The sequence below is a fragment of the Solea solea genome, chromosome 6, assembly GCF_958295425.1.
Source record: "Solea solea chromosome 6, fSolSol10.1, whole genome shotgun sequence".
Classification (NCBI taxonomy): Eukaryota; Metazoa; Chordata; class Actinopteri; order Pleuronectiformes; family Soleidae; genus Solea; species Solea solea.
Genome location: NC_081139.1, coordinates 14,575,388 through 14,598,378, shown reverse-complemented (window position 1 = coordinate 14,598,378; position 22,991 = coordinate 14,575,388).

Genomic DNA, 22,991 nt, shown 5'->3' with positions numbered 1-22,991 from the left:
AAAGCAGAACACATTTATTCAACATCTGTACCCTGAAATCTATCAGCCTGACAGGTCTATGACGATTTCATAAAAAATAATTAAATAAAGCTTATATGACTTGACATCATAATTTAACTGAAGTTAAAAGAGCAAACCCGAGCATCAACATAGAGTTTTTACTTTGAAAATATGCACGAGTCAAGCAAATCTCATCAGGCCTTGGCAACGTGGAATGCTCCGGCTCACCTATCCCTCACATGCAATTAATTCAGCTATTGGATACATGGTTTCAGACAAGCTGCTGCCCATCTGATGTGCTGACTTATCAATTTCAGTCTTTCTGCCCTTTTTACATCTCAGACTGCAAATCATGTGGATTCTCTTAAGTCAGACATGTAGCGTAGTGATTGTCAGGCTGGTTAATGAAGCATGACTGGAGTTTCTGCAGCGACTGCAGTGTTTGCTCACCGTGCTCTGATTCACGAGGTGCAGTTTAGTGCTTTTATTCCTGTAGGAAAATCCCAATTGTCATTAAAAAGCTGGTCAACATTTAATATGCCGTGCGACCAGCAACGGAGGAGACAGGACGACATCATTGCGTTAGGCTGTGTATACGCTTTTGTAATATTTTTCAGTTGTCTTCAAAGGTTGATCGTCATTGTCAGTTCCTCTTGAGTCGGCTCAGCCTTGGGCTCCATTTTCAGGCTTGTTCCACCTGACGTTTGAACAGGCAGCAGCAGCACTGAAAATAAAACTTTGGTCTTGTCAAATAAATTACATTTTCACATCAAGTTAACAAGATAATTATTTTGTGATTGCTAGATGACAGCATGGAAAGTCATCTGTGACTAAATCTTATTAACTGCCAGCACGGACGTCTAAGTACATACAGTACCAGCCTTTTATTTTGCGGTTTTTGAAACACTAAAAAAGACACAATATCATCGAGTTATCTATTTTACAGGATGACATAATTTGTCTGCTCCTTCACAAACCGGTAAAGCCTTTGACAACGCGATGGTTAGGATGTGGTTAACTTGGGTGAAAACTAGGGACGAGACGATACCACCGATACCAATATCACAAACTCAAGTATCTACCGACACCAATATCAGTCCGATACAGTCATTTTACACCATTTATGAACGTATGAAGCTGTTAACAACACATTTGTGCTGAGTCATTTCAAAGACATCATTCTCCAACTGTGTAACAAATATTGTTCTCCCGAAAAGAAGAAATAAACAGCCCAAACATGACTCAGCTAAAATGCTGGTTTATATTTACATTTTTAGAGTCTATGCAATATATAGGATTTTTGGATTTTTATCGGATTTTACATTTTTATTTGTCCGATTTCCGATCCACTGGTTTTTGGCCAGTACCTTAAACTTACAGGTTAAAATAAGTACTTTTACAGACATATTTAATAGTTAAGACAAAGACCATGAAGTCTTCAACAGGGTCTTTGGTGGCAGATATGGAACAAGCCATGGAAACTATTTTGTCAACCATTTGTTACAGTTTTGTGAGGCACTCACGAAACAATTTGATTGTATCATTAGGGGGCGCAAAATGCTCGTCTGTGTAATTTGAAATGGCAACAAAAAAACAACACATTTTATTGTTCAGTCTGAAGGACACTTGTGTTTTTTTTTTCCAACATAGTTTCCAACTGACCTTCTGGTGAGTGGATTACTCCACTATCTCAACAAATACAGTACTGTATGGACCTAAACTGATTCTGTCAAAGGAACCTGTGGGTAATTATTATTTTTTGCTATGATTGTGTAATACACTTTTAGCATTAGTGAAGTTGAATTGAAAGGGTTTGGTACATGCTAAAGTTACAGTGATTGACTCTTTAACGTCGGCTCGTGTTAAACGTGGTGTGTGAGTTTATATCCACATCCCAGCAGCCAGCAGTGTGGAACCTTCATATTTCACAGTGCAGTTTGGCACGAGTACATTTGTTCTCACTTTAGAGGGCAAGTGGGGGAGAATTAATGTGTTCACGTGAAAAGTCATTTCTGTTACTCACAATGAAACAATCTTAGACCCAATGTTACGAAACATAAACATCCCATTGAATTGAAACCAAAGACTTTGATCTGCATTTTTAAAGAACAGCTGAAGGTTTCCGTTTGATGAAAAACTGAGGAAACAAAGTTATGAAACTGGGCAGAAATTACCACAAGGTCGAATGTGAAAATAATTGAGAAGTTGCTGTTGAGCGAATATTATGTCCAACAAGAAGTCACAGCAGTGAGTATCCTTCACACTTAAACAATGTCATATTTATGTCAACTCTTAAATCCAAGTATAGGTAACAATTACATATACCATATAGTGTACTTAGCAAACATTTAACAATTGGCCAACCATGCAATGTATATAAAGCCCAAAACCCTGTTAGAATTATTAATGTATATATATATATATATATATATATATATATATATATATATATGTATATATATGTATGTACATATGTATGTATGTATGTATGTATGTATATATATATATATATACATATATGTATGTATATATATGTGTATATATATATATATATGCACACAATTTTTTAAATATATTCATTCTAACTTTCATTTGATCAAATAAATACTGAATAATAATAATGATGTATGTGTTAGTTAATGTTATTTTTCTGATCAGTCCAATATGCAAAATAGCCAAAAACATTTACATAATCTCGCTGAAATCACATTAGTTTGCACCCTGGTTTTCATCATTCTAGTAAATCAATTGTCTGTCAATCAACTGATTTTTCAGGCATAATAGTTTTGGTTTACTTAAACTTAAATTGTGAAAATGTTTGTGAAAACTAACTAAAAAGAACACTAGTTGTTGCTCTGTATGCGTTAAGCTCTTCTGTGCCTTTCATTAACTTCTCTTTGTCTGTGATGCTGTTATTCTTTTGCAGTAAAGTTGTCAGTAAAAGTGATGATGGCTTTCGTCTGTGGTTCACTGGCTGCTAATAAAAAGGATTTTGATGAATCTTTAATGACTGTTGCAGTGGGAAACGACAAAGAAGAATGTAATAAGGGTAATTTATTCAATGGTTATAATATAAAACTCTGTGAACAATATGTTACATTTTGTAACACGTTCAAGCTCTGCAGGGACATAAGTGTATTAAATTAAAGGAGTAAATTCAAATGTAACAACATTTATTGCATGGCCGAGTAGAAGTGAATTGGGCTTCTAAACCCAGGGTTGCCAGTTTGAATCCTTGCTAGGTCAAAGGTTGATGTACCCCTGAGCAAAGTACCAATCCCCATTGTCTATTGTGAATTGGACACTCTGAATTCAGGAAGGGCATCCAGCATAAAAATCTCAAATCAAATCTGCAGATCATCCACAGTGGTGACCCCAAAAGAAAATAAATGACTGATAATAATGTATTTAAATATGCGTAATAAAAAAAAATCAATGATCTTTCTCTGGAGGTCAGACAATCAAATGTTTCACTAACGTGGAATTTTATGGTGGAAGGTTTTGCCTTATGTTTTTAAGTTTTGCTGTATCTTCTTTCTTTTGTGTGTTTGCCTTCAGAAGCTGAGGTAATACCTGACATCCACGTGCCTCACTGAGGGCAAGTATGATCCCATCTGGGATTGGTAAGTGTCTCCCCGGTTCCCCTGGAGACGTTCTGATCTTCCTGATTACACATGGCAGCCTCTGACCTGCACTGAGGACCCTCTCCTGACACGGAGGATTGACGATTATTGATGCAGAAACCTTTGTTAATTTGGCGTACAAGGTTGTGCGCTCTCTGCAATGCTCCGGGCAGCTGTTTTAGCCTCATCTGTGAGCTCAGTCTTATAAAAATCAAGTTTATTTGATGGATAAAAGTTTATAGTGAACGTTATGAGGAATGTTCGCTCCAAGAAACGCAGCATTGGACTTTTATCTCACGACGGCTGGATGTAATTCCAGATTTAGTCTAGTGTCTGGAAACTGGAGCTCCCATGTTTGATTGAGTGAATCACCTGCTGAGGAAATTATAAACACTGTGCAGGAATTTACATTAGGCATCCAGTGGAAAAGTGCACTGTGCTGATGGCTTCGTCTGAACGATGAAGTAATAATATGTCTTTTGTATACAGGACATAGTTCATCAAGGTATCTGCGCTTCTTCACGCTGACTCTTTAAAAGCCATTTCATTAATCTTCAAAAAGAAAAAGTGTGATCATTTCAACACCAAGAAACCACAAGAGACACTGCGCTTAACCTCTCTTAAATACTTGTCCTTAAATTTGATCGGAGAACTCTTATGCTGGATAGGAAACTGAAATGCCTTCAATTTAGCTGTGAACAGATGAGCGTGACGGCTGTTGGACGTGGGAGTAACTGTGTCTGTTTTGTCTGTGTAGTCATAGAAGTCAGAGACTGTAGCCTTTTGCCAAAGTGATGCATGCTCTCCCTGTGTCCAAATGTGGTTAATTGGAGACTCTAAATTGCCAATACTAGGTGTGAGTGTGTGGGTTTATTGGTCGTTCATCTCTAAGTGTTGGCCCCGCCTTTCGTCCTATGTCGACATGGATTGGCACCAGCAGCCCCGCAACCCTTATGTGGAGGATAAAGTGGTATTGGAAGGATGCATGTTAAAACGGCTATAAAAACATAATGAGGTGGTGTGAACCCGTGTTTATGACACGGGAAGTTGTGAACATGACATGCTTGACATTAAATAGCAAAGACATGAAAACACAGTTACAAAGCAATGGCAACGAGCGTGTGAGTATAAAACAAAGAAAAATAAAATAATAATTGTCTGCAGGAAAATGTTTTAAGAGACAAAAAAATAATACAATTACAATATATACATCCACCACAAAAATGAACTTTCATGCCAGTTCTTTTAAACATCAACACAAAGCTTTCAGAAACTTTTCACTCCATTTGGATTTTCCAAAATAACCTCCAAGTTAAGCTTAAGCTCCGCCTCTTTTGCACTTAAATGACACAAAACGACCACAGATTGTAATCTACGGATAGCTCTGCACTAACCCTAACCCAGCAACCAGTCAGATGCCCCTGCCCTCTTGCCTCCGTGTGTTGACTCAGAGCAGCTCACTTTACACCGGGGAATTCCTCCAAGTTTATTTTGCTGGTGGAGTTAGCCAACAACAACTCTGCTGCTAAAGAAACCCTGGGAGCACATGTTGTTGCAGGGTTAATAATCACTGTATCATTATCAGGGTATCAAGGGTTTACATTCTAACTGTTTTTTACAACTGAACAAACCTAAGGGATTGTTTTCTTTTGTCTTTTTAAGGTCTTGTTGATCAGCAAAAAAGAGAGAATATAGTACTAGAAATCCCAGAAAGACAACAAGCCCCGAGGTCTTAAACTGTGTGGCCATTTCCATAAAAAACAAAAAAAAACATGTGATGTATTCACAGAAACTATCAGATAAAATAATCCACACTGTGCTCACTACATGGTTGAATGTCTGTTTCTGATTCTTACCTGGCTGACAAGGTCATTTTGTTTGCAGGGACTCTCCAGCACCGGTTTGCTTCTCCTCACATCAGGATGATGTCCCTCATTTCTTCTTGCTGAGGTCATCACTGTAAAGACACGCTCTGTATGTGCATTACTGGGACAAGATGGAGGTGAAGACCTTCCTTGGATGCCCAAGGGATGCATTTGCTTTGAATAATTGTTTGAGACAATACTCGTCGCTGTGGCAGCTTTCCACCTCCGATGAGCCGAAAACGTCCTTCTCCAAGTTGCACTTCATCCATGTGAGTGACTGTCAGACTGCAGGCCATGATTGCATCACTGCGGTCTTCACAACAGCAGCTGCGAGGTTAAGCTTTAAAGTAACTGGTAGGTAGGATTTACTCTCAGGATAAATGGTACTATCGTAAAATATATGTCGCGATAACATGCATTTGTTGACGTCTCAGGTTAAATCTGAGGCAGGACTCATTTATAGAAAACAATAAAAACAAAAAAACTGCATCTTTAACCGTCTGTAACATTTATGTTAATCACAGAAATGCCAGAGGAAAAGTTCTGGCTTTGACTGAACGATGACAGAAGTTGTGCTGCTCGTGTCCACATCACATTTTGATGAGTCCTTGTTTAAATTAATGTATTGTTTATGATATAGCATTAGAATGAAATTGGGACATCACAAAAGGAGTATAATTGAGTGCCTTAACACACATAATCTGCTTTATTGGCCGAGTGTAGTCCAAAAACGTGCAGATTTGGGGATTAGGCAAATTGGAGCCTCTAAAGTGTAAGAGTGAACGGTTGTGATGGGGTCACACATGCCTGGACTGGCAACCTATCACCTGGGACTGGCACCAGCACACCGTAACCCTCATGTGGAGGATAAAGGGACTGTGTCTTGAACAACACAGCGATGTGTTTCACCAAAATAAGTCTCCCCCACAAATTATTACAATGCTGTATGTTCCTGTGTGGATGTGAGGGTCCAAGAAATATGCTGACACCTGTTGTGTAAGGTCAGATTAAAGTATAACACATGGTTTTGTTTTATCAGTTCTGATTACTTTTACTTACTTTACTTTAGAACTTACAACTTCATTTAAAGAAAAACACTTGACATGAAAAAGCCTATTGGGTCGCCACAGCCCACACTTTGGGAATCACTGGTTCACTGACTGCCAAATTAATGTGTGCTCTTAATTGTATTGAGTGTTTCATCACAGTTATTTAACCCTTTTTTCTGTACTTTTCTGTGCACCTGCAGCTGTTTCTGCCAATCACACGACTTCTGTGTTTGATGTGTGTCCTGTAGCAGATCCAGATCAGATACTCCCGTGGCCAACCTGGGAGTGTGGGCTTAGAAAACAATACATGGATGTTTTGACAATAATATGGAAATTACCTTTCTCTAATACACTGTCCTGTAATTGTCCTGTTCTATTCAGCTTTATCCTGGCAACATATTTATCATACCAGCTTTTCAGTAACATTGTAATACAAAAAAAAGAATGCATGTGTTGGTACTGGTCCAGACCACAAGGATTTACTCCCACTCCTAATGCTCAGTCTGAGCACATGCTACAGGTGCTGGGCGTAGATCTCCAGCAGCTATAGCCCATGGCTCAAAGTAGCACAGACATTTAAATCCTCTCTTGCTGTCACTTTAAGTGCACTTGAGGCCTCAGTTATTCCTAAGCACTTGTAAACTTTCCCATTTCCAAAAGAAGAAGAAAAAAGTGTGCATCTACGGAGGATGTTAAGTGTAGTTTTTCATTTATCAATGGCTGGGGAGCAGTCGGGGCAGATGTGTGGAGAGCAAACCCTGTAAGACCAGACTTTCTCTTAGAACCAGAGTGTTCTCATGCTCTACGTTGTGCAATTAATTTGAAATGTCTAAATGTATAATTTTAAACATTTCTGCTTTGAGGCGGTTTGTCAGATCCATACTTCATGTGCGACTTGTGTAGACTGCGAGGAGCAAGTTACATTTTCACAGACATGATAGTGTTTTTTGAACGCTTATAATGCTACTGGGGTTAAAGAAATGGGGGCCATTAAAACCATTTACTGGTTATTAAACATCATGAATTATGTATTTTATTGCACACCCATGTATTCTGCAAGCCACAACATTTTGCTAAGTATGTTAAATATTTATTTTTTTACTTACTTTTTTGGGGGAGTAATAACTCTGTTACAGTTACATTGTTACATCGAGTGTATCGCTGACAACAAGTTTGCACAAGCACACTTTGCATTACCGTAGTTACACAACAAAAAACTCCATCGGTGTCTGAAAGGTGAGAAGTTGCACGTCAAAATTAACGTGTGGTTATTACGGTGATTTCACAGCGTCTTTGTCACCAGAGAGGAGAGATTGGGAAGAACACCTGCACATAGTTTCCATTTTTGGGTAGAAATATGTTTAATTCTGTTCAAATTTAACACGTAAAATCTGTTGTTCAAGTTTAACTGCAGTGTTTTTTTCTAAATAAACCTTTTTGTTTTTCTTCATTTTAAATTGTTAAAACAGCCAAAGTACTTCTGACCCTTTTATAGTTGAAACAAAAAAGTAATTTTTTGGACATTTTGAGGGTTAGGTGTTAAAGGGTTAAATAAAAAGCTTTGCCAATCACATATAACTGAATAATTCCAAGTTGGGAAAACAAATCTGCATAAAAAGAGAATGAACTGAGATGTTAACTATAATTTAAACAACTGTATACAAGAGGGAGGTTTTATATTGCAACTGACTGAATACCAAACATGTCAGACTCCAGGGAGCAGAAGAACTCTCCCCATATTACATAAAGGGCTCATTCTACAGTCACAAAAACAGTTCTTGATGTCACTGATCAACAAGTCTTATTGATGTAGTCAGTATAATGTAAATCAAGTGATCTCAGAGAGCGAGAACAACACTTCTGCACCTGGGAGAGATTTCAAGATATCCTTGATCTCACTGATCCCAGAGGAAATCAGTGCATCTCTCTGTGCTCATCTAATAAGAGGATCAGCAGGAATTATGATTCCAAAATGTTAGTATTTTAACAATTTTCAGATAAAGCTCAACAATCGGCTATTTGTCTAACAATCCCGCCTACTGCAGCTTTAAATATATGTGGCTGGCCTTAATGAAATAGAAGGGGATAGGTGAGAGGGACAGACATAAAGGGAGGTATTTAGTCCCCCCTTTAAGTGAGAGACCACATGGATTTGGGTCTGTTAAACGTCAACATGAGTAAGTCGTGTATTACTTTATTTCCATGATTTCTACACAATTAAATCATTAAGTGTCATTAAGGGACTTGTGTAATAGCCCCTCTGGTGCTGGTGGGGGACTGGGGGAGAAATCGGGTTAGGTGTCTTGTGTAGTCTGCCCTGCACTGGAAATATCACGCCATGCTATACTTTACTTGTTAATCTGTAGGTTGTAACAACATAATATCTGAATATGAAGCCGCATTAATGCCACACACACACACTTCTGTTGTGGTCCGTGCTCCTAACAAAGTGAAAAACCTGACCTCTCTGTGATCACGGGTGGGGAAGTATGAGGTTTTACTGTAAATGTTGTGACGGCGCGGGGGAGAAAAAAAGAAAGAAGGGGTTTAATGTTCTGCATTCACTTTGGCAAAGGAGCTGAGGACTCCTGAGCCAGGTCAACATTCTGGAAAATGAAAAGAGCCATTATGAGTGGAAACACTTGCATTATGATCATTACTTCACACAGTAATTATTACATACACAGTGTAATGAGTCATTGCAAGAAGATTAGTCTGTTAATCTCCAGGAAACAAGAGGGCCTGGAGGACCCAGAGCGTGCAGGAAAACATCCAGAATCACGAAATAATGCCTCGAAAAAACACAGCGAAACTGATACTTGTTTATTATAGAAAACAAAGCAGTGACGAGGAGGTGAAGGCCTTTGCTTTGCCTGCGAGAACCGTCGCATTAGAGCTACGTTCCGTCTCCTATCTCATTACATCGACATTAAAGACACTAACTGGAGCCATTAGCCTCTCTAATAAATCGACGTGTAATAACACGGACAGGAAGTTTTCAATTACATCTGATTTAAAATAAATGACTTTTATTCCCTTCAATACCAACGCAGTATTGTACATGCATGCAAATACCTTGTGTACTTGCTGCTTGGGTAACAAATTGCCATATCATGTGTTACAATTACCTCCCCAGTTTGGCCAGCCAATACATCTTCCCAATGAAATGGGTTGAAAGCTATGAATTATGGCCATATTTCAGTCTAAAAGAAACAAACCACTAATTGCGACGTGGCCTCTCGGTAATTTCGACAGAGAGCCCAGAAAGGCACTCCAGCATTGGGGAAATCATTTACTGCTGCTCCTGCTTTATTTTGGTTTCAAATAACAGACACTACTAATTTGGTGTGGGCCTGACCCCTGCCCCCACTCCTCCCCTGCCTCCCTCCTTCCCCTCATGTCCCGTGGGGAAAACTCCAATCAGCCCACATCTCTGCGCACTTTTTTTTTTTTTCCTCCTTCTTCTTTTTCTTTTCTTTTTTTGTAAGCCCTGTCCGCTACCAACGAGCTGGAGACCGCCTCTCTGAAATGTTTCTGCTAATTCCCATTTCCTTTATAATCACTACCTTTTCATGTGAGTGGCTGGCTGTGTCTGGCAGGGGAGGGGAGTGGTAATTACTCTGGGGTCCCGGGCATTAACCCGACCAGGTGTCACTGGATGGCCTGTTTACCTCAGTGATTAATGAATGGACCGCCAGTCTCTCACTACCCCACCCACTGCTCTTTTATTTGGAGCGGAGCGTGCCACTGAATCAATTTGCTGAGCAGTGACAAGTCTGAGCCACATCAGGCCTCAGAGGCCAGCCGCTCCACCTGGGCCCCTCTCGTCTTACCGAGCCAACTCATCTGTTAGTTTGCAGCACTAAGCTAATTAGGACAGAGTACGATAAATGCAGGCAGCACAGCCCTTGAGATAACATTTGTGTTCAGCAATTTGTTGCAACAATGACAAATAACCTGTTGAATAGTTTAGTTGCGCTTGTCTCATTGTAAACCAGAATGAACGTAAAAAAAAACTTTGTGCATGTACTGCATATTTGGTGTACAATCGGAGAAAAGGAAGAAAAACTACATTTGTTTCATGAAACTATTTAACAAATGTTTTGATAATCCTGTCTTGAAATGGCAAAGTCAAAGCTCATAATTCACTCCCGAGCTAAGCCAGTAATAAGCCTCTTGCTGACTTGCATTAACAGATTAACTTTTCATCATTTCCTTTTTTTCCCCCCTCGTCGCACAATAGGCCCGGCCAGACCTCACCTGGTGACTCTCTGTTGAAACAGTAAATACATTTTACCATCTAGCAGGTTGCAGCAGAGCTGTTATCCGCCGCGTGTTGAAAAGTGGTGTGAAAGCAGAACTGAGTCGTCCCCTCGTGTCTGTCAGAGAGGATGTGGAGGGAGAGGAGTGCGCGGGCTTTGTGTACACAGGTGATTACCTAATCAGCATGTCCACTCAAAGAGAGGCCAGCGAGGGTTCATGTCATTCAGCCGCCACGTCTGAACCTTCCAAAACCCAAATACAGCCATCATTGCTACGATACTGACACAATAACACATGACAGGGAGGAGGGCAGACACGAGGCGAGGTTCACTAAACGTGTCTTTTCCCCTTCAGTGGTGGCAGAAAAAGTTAAGGCTATGCTCACTCACGTAACTGTTGCTGAACAGCTCACGGTGCACCAGCTTTTCATTAAATCTAATTAACCTCGGTCGTTACACACGTCACTCACGTGTCCATCGTAGAGTATTAAAGGTATACACTTAATATAACTATGAGGTGATTATCACATTTAATTAGAACAAACGTAAGAACTTTTACTCGTGTGTGCACGAACATGTCAGCAACAATGACATAGGGCTCAACTTCATAGGAGGGATAGACTGATATGAGTTAAGAGTTGAACAAAACCTCCAAGATAGCAAAAATGTAGTTAAAAATAATAGAGCAGCTTTAATAAATGGCATCCTTTTCTGACTCCATTTATCAAAATGATTATTTTACAGTGTTAAAATACTGTTAGTCTGGATTGTTTTAGCTGGTAATATAATTTTATTTGAGGTCCCATGAGTTTAGTTTGTCCAGGCACATATTCTATATCAGAAATGGTATTTATTTTGAAGGAAAAGGTTTTATTTTGTTGTTTTTATCAATAATATTTAAGATACATTAAGCAACATGTTTGGATAATATATATATTTTTTTTTTAAAGACTGGACTTTATTTTGTTGAGTAGTGTTACATTTGCCAAAACATTTCCAACACTCTCTAAAGCCATAGAAATCCATATTTCCAGCTAACAAACCTTTTCATTTTGCTCACCCTTTAATGAAGTCAGGCTCTCTTTCTGTAAAGCACAAATACACAGAGGAACCAAACATGACAACAATTCCCATGATTCAACAGGCTTCCTGATGTCATAAAACTAGGTTTATTATTTTTGGTTTTGATTGCTAGACCGCTACCAACAGAGGTTGCATACTGTGCTTTTAAAAGCTAAAATTAAAAATTAAAAAATATATTTTTTCTTTGATTGTCAGAAACAACAACAAAGTTCACAGGGCACGTAAGCTATGATGCGGTGCACAGACTTGTTTTAAGCCCGCGGTGCAGCTAGCTCATTTGTTATGATTATCATTGCCATGTCAGAAATCATATTTTCATAGCAGTTGATAAGTTAAAGAGCTGATGTAAATTCTTCTGACTGAATGACTGAACGAAGTGTCTTTGTGAACGGTGATCGGCTGTGACAGAAGGAACGCGTGGAGCTGGGTTTGTTTGAGTCTCAGCAACATGCAGCCTTTAACCTCATGTTTGACTGTAAGCTGGGAGATTGTTTTTAACAGTAAAGACAACATGATCTGTGCCTGAAGTGGTGTGATTGGAGCATTTCAGTCAATAGGCTATGACACTGTTTTTTTTTTTTTTTTTAATCTGTTGTTTGATTTCTGTTAAAAGAAACTTATGAATATTTCCCGTGTTCCACTCAAACACAAAATCTGTGGTTTGCTGTTCCCCGGCTGTTAGCATTATATATTAGCATTTTTTCTTTTCTGTTTTTGTAGAATATTTTATGTAAGCGTCTTTTCATTGCAACACACCGCCGAGCACAGTGTTAGATCTTTCTGTGAGGAGAAGAAGAATTTGTTACAGTAACTCAAAGACCAATTTACTTGGATGTGCCAATCTCTTCAACTTGTCACTTCTCACTTCAAGCCTTATATGAGGCACAAGTGAGTGAGTCACTGAGACGTGATAATAAAATGATCCTGTTTGCTGTAATTGCTGCGTGTCACGGCAGAACACATTCCTGCTTATGTGTTCAGGCTCAACTGGCATGCCATGACATCAGCTAGAGTGAACATTAAGACAGGCCATTAACAAAGCTGATGAGTTACAAACTGCTGCTGCTATCATCCCGAAGCTCTTAATGGATAGTATTTTGATTGTATCAGCCAACACTTGGTCGACCTCTTACACGACGGCTGAGGCTTTGCTGTGCACTTCCAGCAGCTGTTTTTTTCCACCATGTCTGTCAAAACAACATGGCTGAGTCAGGCGGAGGTGAATGTTAGGATGGAGAAGTGGGGCGAGGGGGGGGGGGGGATAAATTGTTGTGACTACCACAGGTGGGGACATGGAGAAAGGGAGGCGTGACAAGTCGAGCTGTCACTGAGGAATGCTACAGTGTTCATGGTACAGGTGTATCGGACGCTTAGGTGGATTAATGCAGTGTTAATGAAACAAAAACATGTCAGAATTACCCCGTGCTCAATAGAGTGTTTTAACACCTGTGGGTTTTTTTTTTTGTGCTGTTTGCACTTATATGTCAGTTTATGCTGCGTTTCACAGGCCGAGAGTGGACCAGAGGACTTAGGCTATCATAACATCACGGTGAAATATTACATTTTGTTCCCGATGAGTGCAAAGCAAAAAACTGCAGTTACATATTGGGATCAGAGCGGGAGGTGATTACTATGCAAGGGAAAACATATTGTTTCAGGCGCCGAGCATGCTTCACTTCTGTGTGTGGTCTTTCAGTAGATTATGTTCCGTACCGTTCACCAATATTTACATTATTACTAAATGAAAGTCTGACTTTCAGCAGAGAAAGGCTGATGTTGACTAAATTAATCTTAAAGTGGAGTTTTTTTTTTTTTTTTTTTTACACAGGTGGCAGTGTATTTTCTTTTCTCACTTCACTAAAAAAAAAACCTGTGTATAAATACATGTATTTAGTGGCTGGAAAAGTACCTCAACTTCAAACTTGATGTTGTGGTGTGCACTGAAAGCTGGGGGTGGCCCCATGTTTTTGGAATTATTAATTCATCATTCCATAATAACCTTCAACTTAATGCAAATGAAGTGAACTGTGAGAGAGCTCGACTTCTGCACCTCCTCTGTAGGCTCTGTTTCCAAACTTATAGAAATCTGCACCGTGAGTTAGACTTTGACCAATCACAGTTCAGTGCAGGTGGGAGAGAGAGAGGCCATGTCATTGGCTATTATACTAAGTACATGTGTTAGAGACAGATCACTAATATGCCATTGACAACAATTATCTGCGATGCGAATGTGTGTCCCTGGGAGTAAATAAAATGTATTATTACTATTATTAAAGCAACCTTAAAACATTGAGAGATGAAAAGCACAATTAAACACGTTTGAAAATTGGCTGAGCGTTTCAGGGATGAGATAATGCTGCATCATGTGTAGTATAAAAAGCATGAATGTCTCATCTGGTAGGAGGGGCTGATTTTTTCAGCTGTCCTCCAGCTTCAAATTAATTCTATATATTGGTCATATAAGTAACTACTACACAAAGTTATATAAATGTTTAAAAAGAACAAAGAACTACACAATTCATCTCCAGGAAAGCCCTGTAATTGATTACTTCTTCTTGGATACGTGTTTCTTTTTTTAATATAAGTGGTCTTTACTGTGATGTTAATCCCTCTGGTGTTTGAGCTGAGGACGTGGAAAATGTTTGTGCTCATGACTTTGACAGATGGTGACAAATGTCTTATTGAAAGGTGTGGAATTCTGATGAATTACACCATGATCCACTCAGGGAAACTCGATGACGTGGAGCCAAACCTTACAGAATTCATGAGAAGAGAAACGCTGCTTCGGCATCTTGAATGAACATTAACAACTTTTCAACAGAGTACAAGAATGGTCTTGTCTCTTTGGTGGAAACAGCTTTTAATGAAAAAAAAAGAAAGAAAAGAAACCTATGTGGTTCACTTATGTTTCCATTTAGCTTCTAATCCAAGTTATTTTTCTTAATAAGGTGCAATCCGTCACAATCGCAGCACGAGAAATGTGAACTTCAGCAAACCATTTTTTCCTGAAATAAAACCTGAACCAATCTGTCTGTAGTAATTAAAAATCACTGGAGCATGGCAATGGAGACATTAGACCTCCAAATATTGGAATGGAATAAAAAACTTTGAGTGTGACATGAATGAAACTTTGGTGGATGCAGGTTATAGTTGGCCTTAAGTTCTGACTTTATCAGTATCAAGGTGGGAAACTTGTTTTGGTGAAACTCAGAGTGTAAGTGTATGATAAACATCTACAACATCTAGTCATATTTTGTGTGCAAGTTGCAGGTTTTCTCAGATCATAGGGGAAAACTAGGGGAAAAGAGTGGAAAAATGAAGCCCAGTGTGATGGATTTAATGCCGTGAATTAGGCTATTACGTTTGTATACTTATTAATTCAAACAAACAGTTGGTTTGACTTTGTTAAATCATTTTTTCTTTTTTTTCTTTTGAAGACTAACAACCTAAAACCCCCGCAAGGAAAGCTGATGTATACTGAGAAGACAAGATGTGCCAGGAAATGACAATTTGTATATACAAACATGCAACACCAGCAATCTTCAGCTGTCATCCATCACAGGTTTCCTTTGTGGGCGCAGGTAGTTTGGCAGGTGGGTCATCGGTCAGCGTCTGGTTTACACCTCTCTCTCTGTGTTCCAGGCCAAAGTGGGTTGACTGGAGGGGGTCACAGTATTGATCAAGGCCTTGGATGGGAGCCCTTGACCTATGTCTCAATTTAAAAGCTATAAAGGAAGCCCTGCTCCAGTCTAATGTTCTCCGCGGAGGTGCCAGAGGAGGTGGAGGACACCTGCACTATGTCAATCTGTTTAGATTGGGAGCCAAGGCTGATAGGGCCAGCTGGGCCTTTCTATCATTAGATCCACCGACACTAACAATAACAGAGGGGAAGGCAACACAGAAAACACATTAGACTTTTGCCTTATTTATGGCATTTGGTGACAAGAGTGCAGCTCACAATCCAACTTGGACATTAGCTGGCTAAATTGATGCAAAGCACTTACGGAGCTCATCCACCGGTCTAGTGTCTAGTGCGATGATGCTTGTCTGCTGTAAATATTAGCTTTGAGAAATATTTCAGCTTGTCAAAACAAAGTCCCGCGATTGCTTTTAACGTCCTTAATCTTTGGGTGATTGTTTCGAGACAGATTCTTGACTCACTCCACCTTCCATCTGTTCAAACAGCTCCCTTCACAGTTTGCTCAAAGTTCGGCTGTAGACAACAACTTCAAGGGGACTTCTGCTAGACTTACACAGCGATAGAAAGTCTATTACACACTGCAGATTATTTTACCACGTTTATTATGTTGTACTTTATACTATAACTCTCACTCTCAGATGCCTAGTTACATTTTCTGATGTATATGTATATACACACAAATATACATATATATAGCTATGTACTGCTTCTCCCTCTCTCTCTCTCTCTCCATGTGTGGAAGGTCCCGTTGCTGAATCTAAATTGCAGCTAATTACTGGCTTGTTTTCTGTCAAAGCTTTCCCTCACTGTTTGCATAAACATTAACACTTGCCCAACTAGGTTTCTGTCGTGGGATGTCTCTGCTGCCTGTAACCACTAAACTTTTGATGGTGTTATGTTGTCAGCTTGTCTGCAGTTATCACGAGTAACGTGAACTTTTATTCATGAGCCGGCATACGCTTTCATTTAAAAAGAAATTAGAGTCGGCTCAGTCAGATTTTTTGTCAGAGCTGGAGATGCAGGAGAGGGTTAGAAAAAAAAAGAGTTAACACCGTAGAAGAACTGAGGGGGAAAAAAAGAAAGGGAGGGAGAAATGCCGTGTGGCCGAGCAGCCTTGGGCGAGGTTAGCAGAAAAGGCACCCATCTGGCTGTGTGGATTTTGACGGGCACATAGTTAAACAGTGATGCAGTTTGACAAATGTCAAACGGAGCTTATGAAAAGATAACATAAACACAATAGTCACTCCAGGCTCAGCATACACCTGTGTGTCGCTGCCCTGTAGTGTGAGTGTGAGGTCATGGCTAATTAGTAGATCCATTGGACACTTTTGGATTAAAGTTTTTGGGAAAGTAAATCAGTGTCAGATAAAGGCCCAGTGTTTACAGCCTACTACTAATATTTTGATCAGTGTGTTTAAGAGAGCCAGCTCCTTAATGCACACTGCACTGGGAACAGGTCATGAATCTTTTGATTCTGTTAGTGAGCTATACTTGGTGGCTTTGGTGTAATTTGGTTAAAAGTGCTGGCAGTGGTCGGAGGGTGGTGGGTAAAGAGAGAGGAGAGGTCAGGGACATTATTGACTGTATATCCCCACTATCTCTGATTTGTCTGTAGCAGAGTAACAGCAGAATTATGTGAACATGTTTCCTTTTGGCTTTGAGCCTTGATTTTCGTTTCCCACTCGAGATTAAGTTTAAAGCTCTTGAAATGTGGTTTGGCAGAAAACATTCATTCAATCCTGCAGCCAAAAAAACGGTGTAGTAAAAAAAAGCAGTTAGCAAACATATGCTGCCACTTGCAGCCACTCATGTCTCTGTTATATTAGACATACTGGCACAATTTAGTTTAAATTTTTAATTTGGTTGTTCATACTTAATGAATAATGAATTTACAGTTATAGAAAAGAGAAGACAGTTTTCAAACATTTAAATGGTCTCAGTATTTACTTGTGTCAAAAATGAGAAAATACGCACTTCCAGGGATTAGCAAGCCACTGCTACACACTGTCTATACCAGGATTAACAGGAGCTGCCCTCCAGAGATGATAATGGGGGAGGCTCCTGCTGTGTTGTAAATATCAAGGTAAAAAGAGTTGTTTAATGTATGACCTTTTTCCCCCTTTGACTGTTAATTTAAGATGATGACGGTTCAATCTTAGCGACTTATTACGTACGTGATACATTCTGAGGCTTCGTATTTCAGATACAACGGGGCTCACTATTTGGCAAGCAGCAAATCACATCTGCCCTTTATTCAATGTCTAATAAATCTTATGAATTATGTGATTATAACATCAAATTAAAGCAGCACCTTTGACCTAAGAAAAAAAGAGGAAAGGAGTCTAACCATTCAAAAACTTTAAGTTGACTGTAAAGTAGCACATCTACCAATCCGACCAGACAAGGCATCTGACCTGATTGTAGAATGCAACTTTAGTTTTGTTTTTTGCATCAGTGCCATATCATTGCAATGAATTAATAACTTACCTATTACTTTAATTCAAAAGGAGGGCCAGGGTCCGAGTTACAAGCAGCACTGGCCACTGTTTTATCCCATCTCGACTCACCCCTCAACAGATCTGCTAGGTTTAAGGTCTATCAGATGAGATGAGTGCTTATAAATAAAAGGAAAGGACAGAGACGGACAGTCGGTGGGTCACTCAGGGCGAGGCTTTGCTGTTTGCTGACTTCCATGCAAACTCCCCAAATGCGAGAATCTCGACTGCATCATTTCTGATAGTGGCATACTGCGTTAAACGCTTCAGGGGAACAGCTTCTGTCCGAGAGCTGTGGCCTCCATTACCACAAATTGTCACAAATTACACATGTTCATCTCGCACTACTCTGCGAATTGTCCCGACCTCATTTGCACATCTTTAAAGTAAATATATTCTATTTTCGAGTCTATATTCTATTTTATATCAAACGGTGTGTTTTTATTTCACATTTTTTATATCGCCATTCTTTCTTTATTTTAAAAAAGGAGAAATCCACAAGAAACAAAGATGATTCTGATTCCGATAAAAGGATTGTCGTTGTCACAAGAAGCTGGTAAAACACTCTGCCTTCTTGTGTGCCGGACGTTCTTCTCCTTACTAAACAGACAAGCATGTCCAAAAGTTTTTTTCCACCCCTTTTAGCATTATGATTGCTTCTAATCGCTCCTATTATCATAAACTGAGAGCTTACCTTGAAAACAATTCTCCTCTCTCTGTTTTATGCCACATGCCAATAACGCTCCGTAAGCGCAGGAGGCCTCCGCACAGGCAGCTGATGCTTTTTGTTGGTAGGACTAAATTAGCGGCACTGATGAACAGATCATTAAGCTGGAACCTCCTCGAGAGGAGGATACATCCTCCAGTTTAGTCCAAGTCATGTCCAATATGTTTTCCGTGATCATCTTTTACGTCCCAGTTGAGGAATCTCTTCCACATATCGTGCCCCCAGTCATGGCTGTGCAGTGGTGATTATAACTGTCACCTCTTGTTACCGTCTCCAAGGCCATCATAGAATTACCACACAGTCTCTGTGCCAGGCGTTTCTGATTGTTTTCACTGAAATCCAACGGAGGCCCAGCGAGAAAACTCTCTCCAGCAATTCCAGAGCCATGTGAGGCACATCTGGGAGATTACTACCCCTGTGTCTTCCTGCCGACAAGCACTGAAGGCCTTCTGCTATTTTAATCCATGCTGAATATTCCAGCAGCCTGCAATCAAATCAAATGAGAGAAGACTGGACATATAACAGAAGGTTGCAAAATGAAAAACATTCGCCGGAAATTGGCGAGAGTTATTGTGTTGTGCATGTCTTGTTCAAATAAATATCCTGCTGCAGCTAATATAAAACCGTGGAAAACTTTGATTGTGGATTTCAAAATAGCCCCACCAATTTTATGCTTTTGTCCCAAAGTCTTTGATATTGGGTTAATCGATTCAGAATTACTCATAATTGCAATAATGTCATGCAGCTGCAGTCAAGCTGTCGTAATATCATAAAGAGGGAAAACATTCGCAGTACTTGCTTGTAATCGGCGTAGGGGGAATAATTTGTTCATTCACAGACATTATTAATCGACACTGTCTTCCTATGTTACAAAAGGGGAAGAAAAACGGGGGGGAAAAAACCATGTAGAACAATCAGTGTAGATTTATGACAATTTACTGCACAATCTCATAAAGTGACAGCTAATTTAGATGGTAGCAAAACGTTGGGATCACATTTACACGCTTGAAGCTCTTGTGTCATTTCTTTCATCGATGATAATTATCAAACTCATTTCTAATGCTTATGTTATATTGTGTATTTGTATGTTTTCTCTCTGCATTTTATTCTATTTTATCTTTGCAATTTAAAACAAGCTCATACTAAAAATATGCACATATTATAATCATCTTGGGTTTTTTGGAAATTGAGTAACTCTGAGAAACACTGTGTCAAATTTCTCCATAGCAATAATTGGAAACTTGTCATCAAAATGATGGAACCCACTAGAAGCCACAAGTCCATGTAATATCAGCTGCATTGTAAAAAAAAAACCCCTTTCATTTGTGATGTCAACAAGAAATACTACACTTCCCACAATCCTCAGGCATTGTGTGCTGTCACGTTTACCACCATGAATATCGGATTAGCCATGATCGGATCATTCAACGTTACGTAAATGTAAATATGGTTGATTCTATGCGACCTTTTCATGTCTGACACTGACAGCATCTCAAAGCTGATAAAGTTTTTTCCTCTTTTGAACTACTACACCCCGAGCCATAACCAGCTAACAAGCCCAAATCATGGCTACTTTGTATATTCATATTAAGCACTTTGAACATAGTATATGTTCATGTAGGTCTTTTGATGATATGCGATCTGCTGATTTTTACTTTGACTTTAGATTTAGAGTATCACATTAAACATCATACACACACAAACAAGACAAACTACAACTAAAACAATACACCCTATGGCCGGTTGCGTGCGTTTTACGTGCTCCTCGTTCACTTTTTTCATAATTGTGGCTGAGTTCATACATGTGACAAGATTGTGTATTTTTATTTGATCTTGTTATTTCCAGGTCAGCTCCTAAAGCTAAAATACAAGTGTTACACTCAAACCCTTAAGCTCCATTGAAACAAATTTTTTTGTTTTACTTTCATTAAAGCATAATACATGAATTTTATTATGTCTAGGAGTCAATCTCAGCTTTCGTGATCGTTTGTACTACTTCACACCGGATTGCGTCATTTTGGCATAACTCAGCATATGGAGAGAACAAAACATGCTATTTCCACTAGATGGCACTGTCACAAGTGTTGCTGCAAATCAGAGACATATCCCAGGCTATAATCATTCAACACACACACACAAAAAAAGTCTTTATTGAAAAATATTCATATTTCATATATGGTGGCATCATCATGACAAAAACCTGGCAGTTAAAGGGTTAAATCTTTAAAAAGGAATAAGTATTTGATATCAATAATTAGGTCAGATGTAGGTAAAAAAAACAACAACATGAAAGTAGAATATAATAATGTATAATAATGTTTTACAGCTTGCTTTTAAAAGGCACTTTTTTGTGCTTAGCGGTACGAGTGTGACTCATATTAGTAGAACGCAAAATTCTACTTGAAGAAGTGCTTGAAAATTGTAAAGGGATCCTTACATCTGAATGTAATGTTTTATGATGATTCATGTCAGCTGGACGGCTCGGTCGCTGGCTTTAAGTGCTTTTTTTTATAAGGATTTTCTAAATTTGTCAAAGGAAAAAAAAATGGATGATGGGAAATTTCCTTCCTAAACCAGAGCTGTTCTGAAAGAGGGCAGTCACCGCTGTGCTCTGTTTTGCACTAACTTTGACTGTGTTCACACTGAGACACTTATAGAATGACGGGGTTTCTGCTCATACCTTTTATCACACGCCAGATTAATACACAACAAGAAACAGACACATTTCTAAATGCTCTTGTGTAGGAAAAGCAATGACACCATTGCGAGAGTCTTTACTCCTCAGTCATCACCACAGTGTTTTTGTAATGATCCTCCTAGAGATCACCTGTCAGTCAAACCAGTTTTGTGGAAACATTACACACAAAACACCTACCTGCTCAATATTTTGTTTTCTTGTTTCTTGTTATTTATGAGCGTGTGTTGGCATATATAAATAATAGGATTGTGTCATTTCAGAAGCTGCTACCATAGAGATAACACTGTAGAGAAACTTTTCCACAGTTTGTCATTCACATAATGACGAAGGCATTGGAAAAGGTTGTCTGGATCAGATGCATTCACAACAGCATGAGGATGTCTGGAACATCCAGGTGAGGCAGGACACTCACTTTTAATTACCCAGAACTTTTCCTTCTGTGTTCCCACAAGGATTCACTCAGACATTATCCAGAAATTTGACTTGGGAGCTGGTTGGAGAAAGTGCTGAAAAATGTATTTTTCAGACATTTGCCCTCTGAACCCATATCCAGGACCTACCAATGTATTGTATAGCCACCAGGGGGCAAAACTAACTCCGTTTGAATGGAAGTCAAGGGGAAAATGAGCCTCACTTGATTGCTAATGTCAGAAATACATTTTATTATTATTCATAATAATAATTATTATTAGACTACATCCAGTTCAGATGTGATCCATGGCTTGTCTTAAAGCAGCTTTAGTGATGCAAGTAGTCAGTATGAGAGGAGACTTTGATTTCGTTTTTGGTCAAATATGTGTGAACTGACTATGATAACAGACAGAACAATGGGAGAGTTTGGAAATAGATGTCACCCAAAGAATTGGGATGTGCAAATGTCTTTTCTCGTGCTTTCATTTTTAAATTGAGTATTTGAAAAAATAAAAATAACAATTGGTTGCAGCATATACCCAAACTCTAATGGCTGATGAAAATGCAAAAGCTGAGAAACTGGTCCCACACTTGTACAGTGTGGGACCAGTTTCTCAGCTAGAAAAAAAAAAAAAAAACCGCAAGAGGATCAAGTGGTGCTTTAAAGCTGCTTCTTTAAAGAACACTCAGCACATCCCCCTGTTTGTACTGAGCCCACCAGTCTCAACTACTACTTAAGATAATAACATAACATACTTCATCTAATAACTTCTGCACTAAATGTGTTCTGTTTATCTTTGTGAATCCCCAGAAGTCTTGTGCTGAATATTAATCAGGGATCCAAAGTGCAGCCGTGCTAAAAACTCCAAATGTTTCTTTGAGTTCCGTGGCTTTCGTCTGTTTTCATAATCGGTATCACTTAGACACAAGAGTGCTGCTTGAGCTGGTACAGAAGCGTTTAGGATTATCAGCTACATCTAAGAAAATATGACCAGAAAGCAAATCCATGTTCAGTTATGAGAAGAGAGGCTTGTTTCCACCGACTCGTGTCATGATGAGATGTAGTGATAGATCTGTC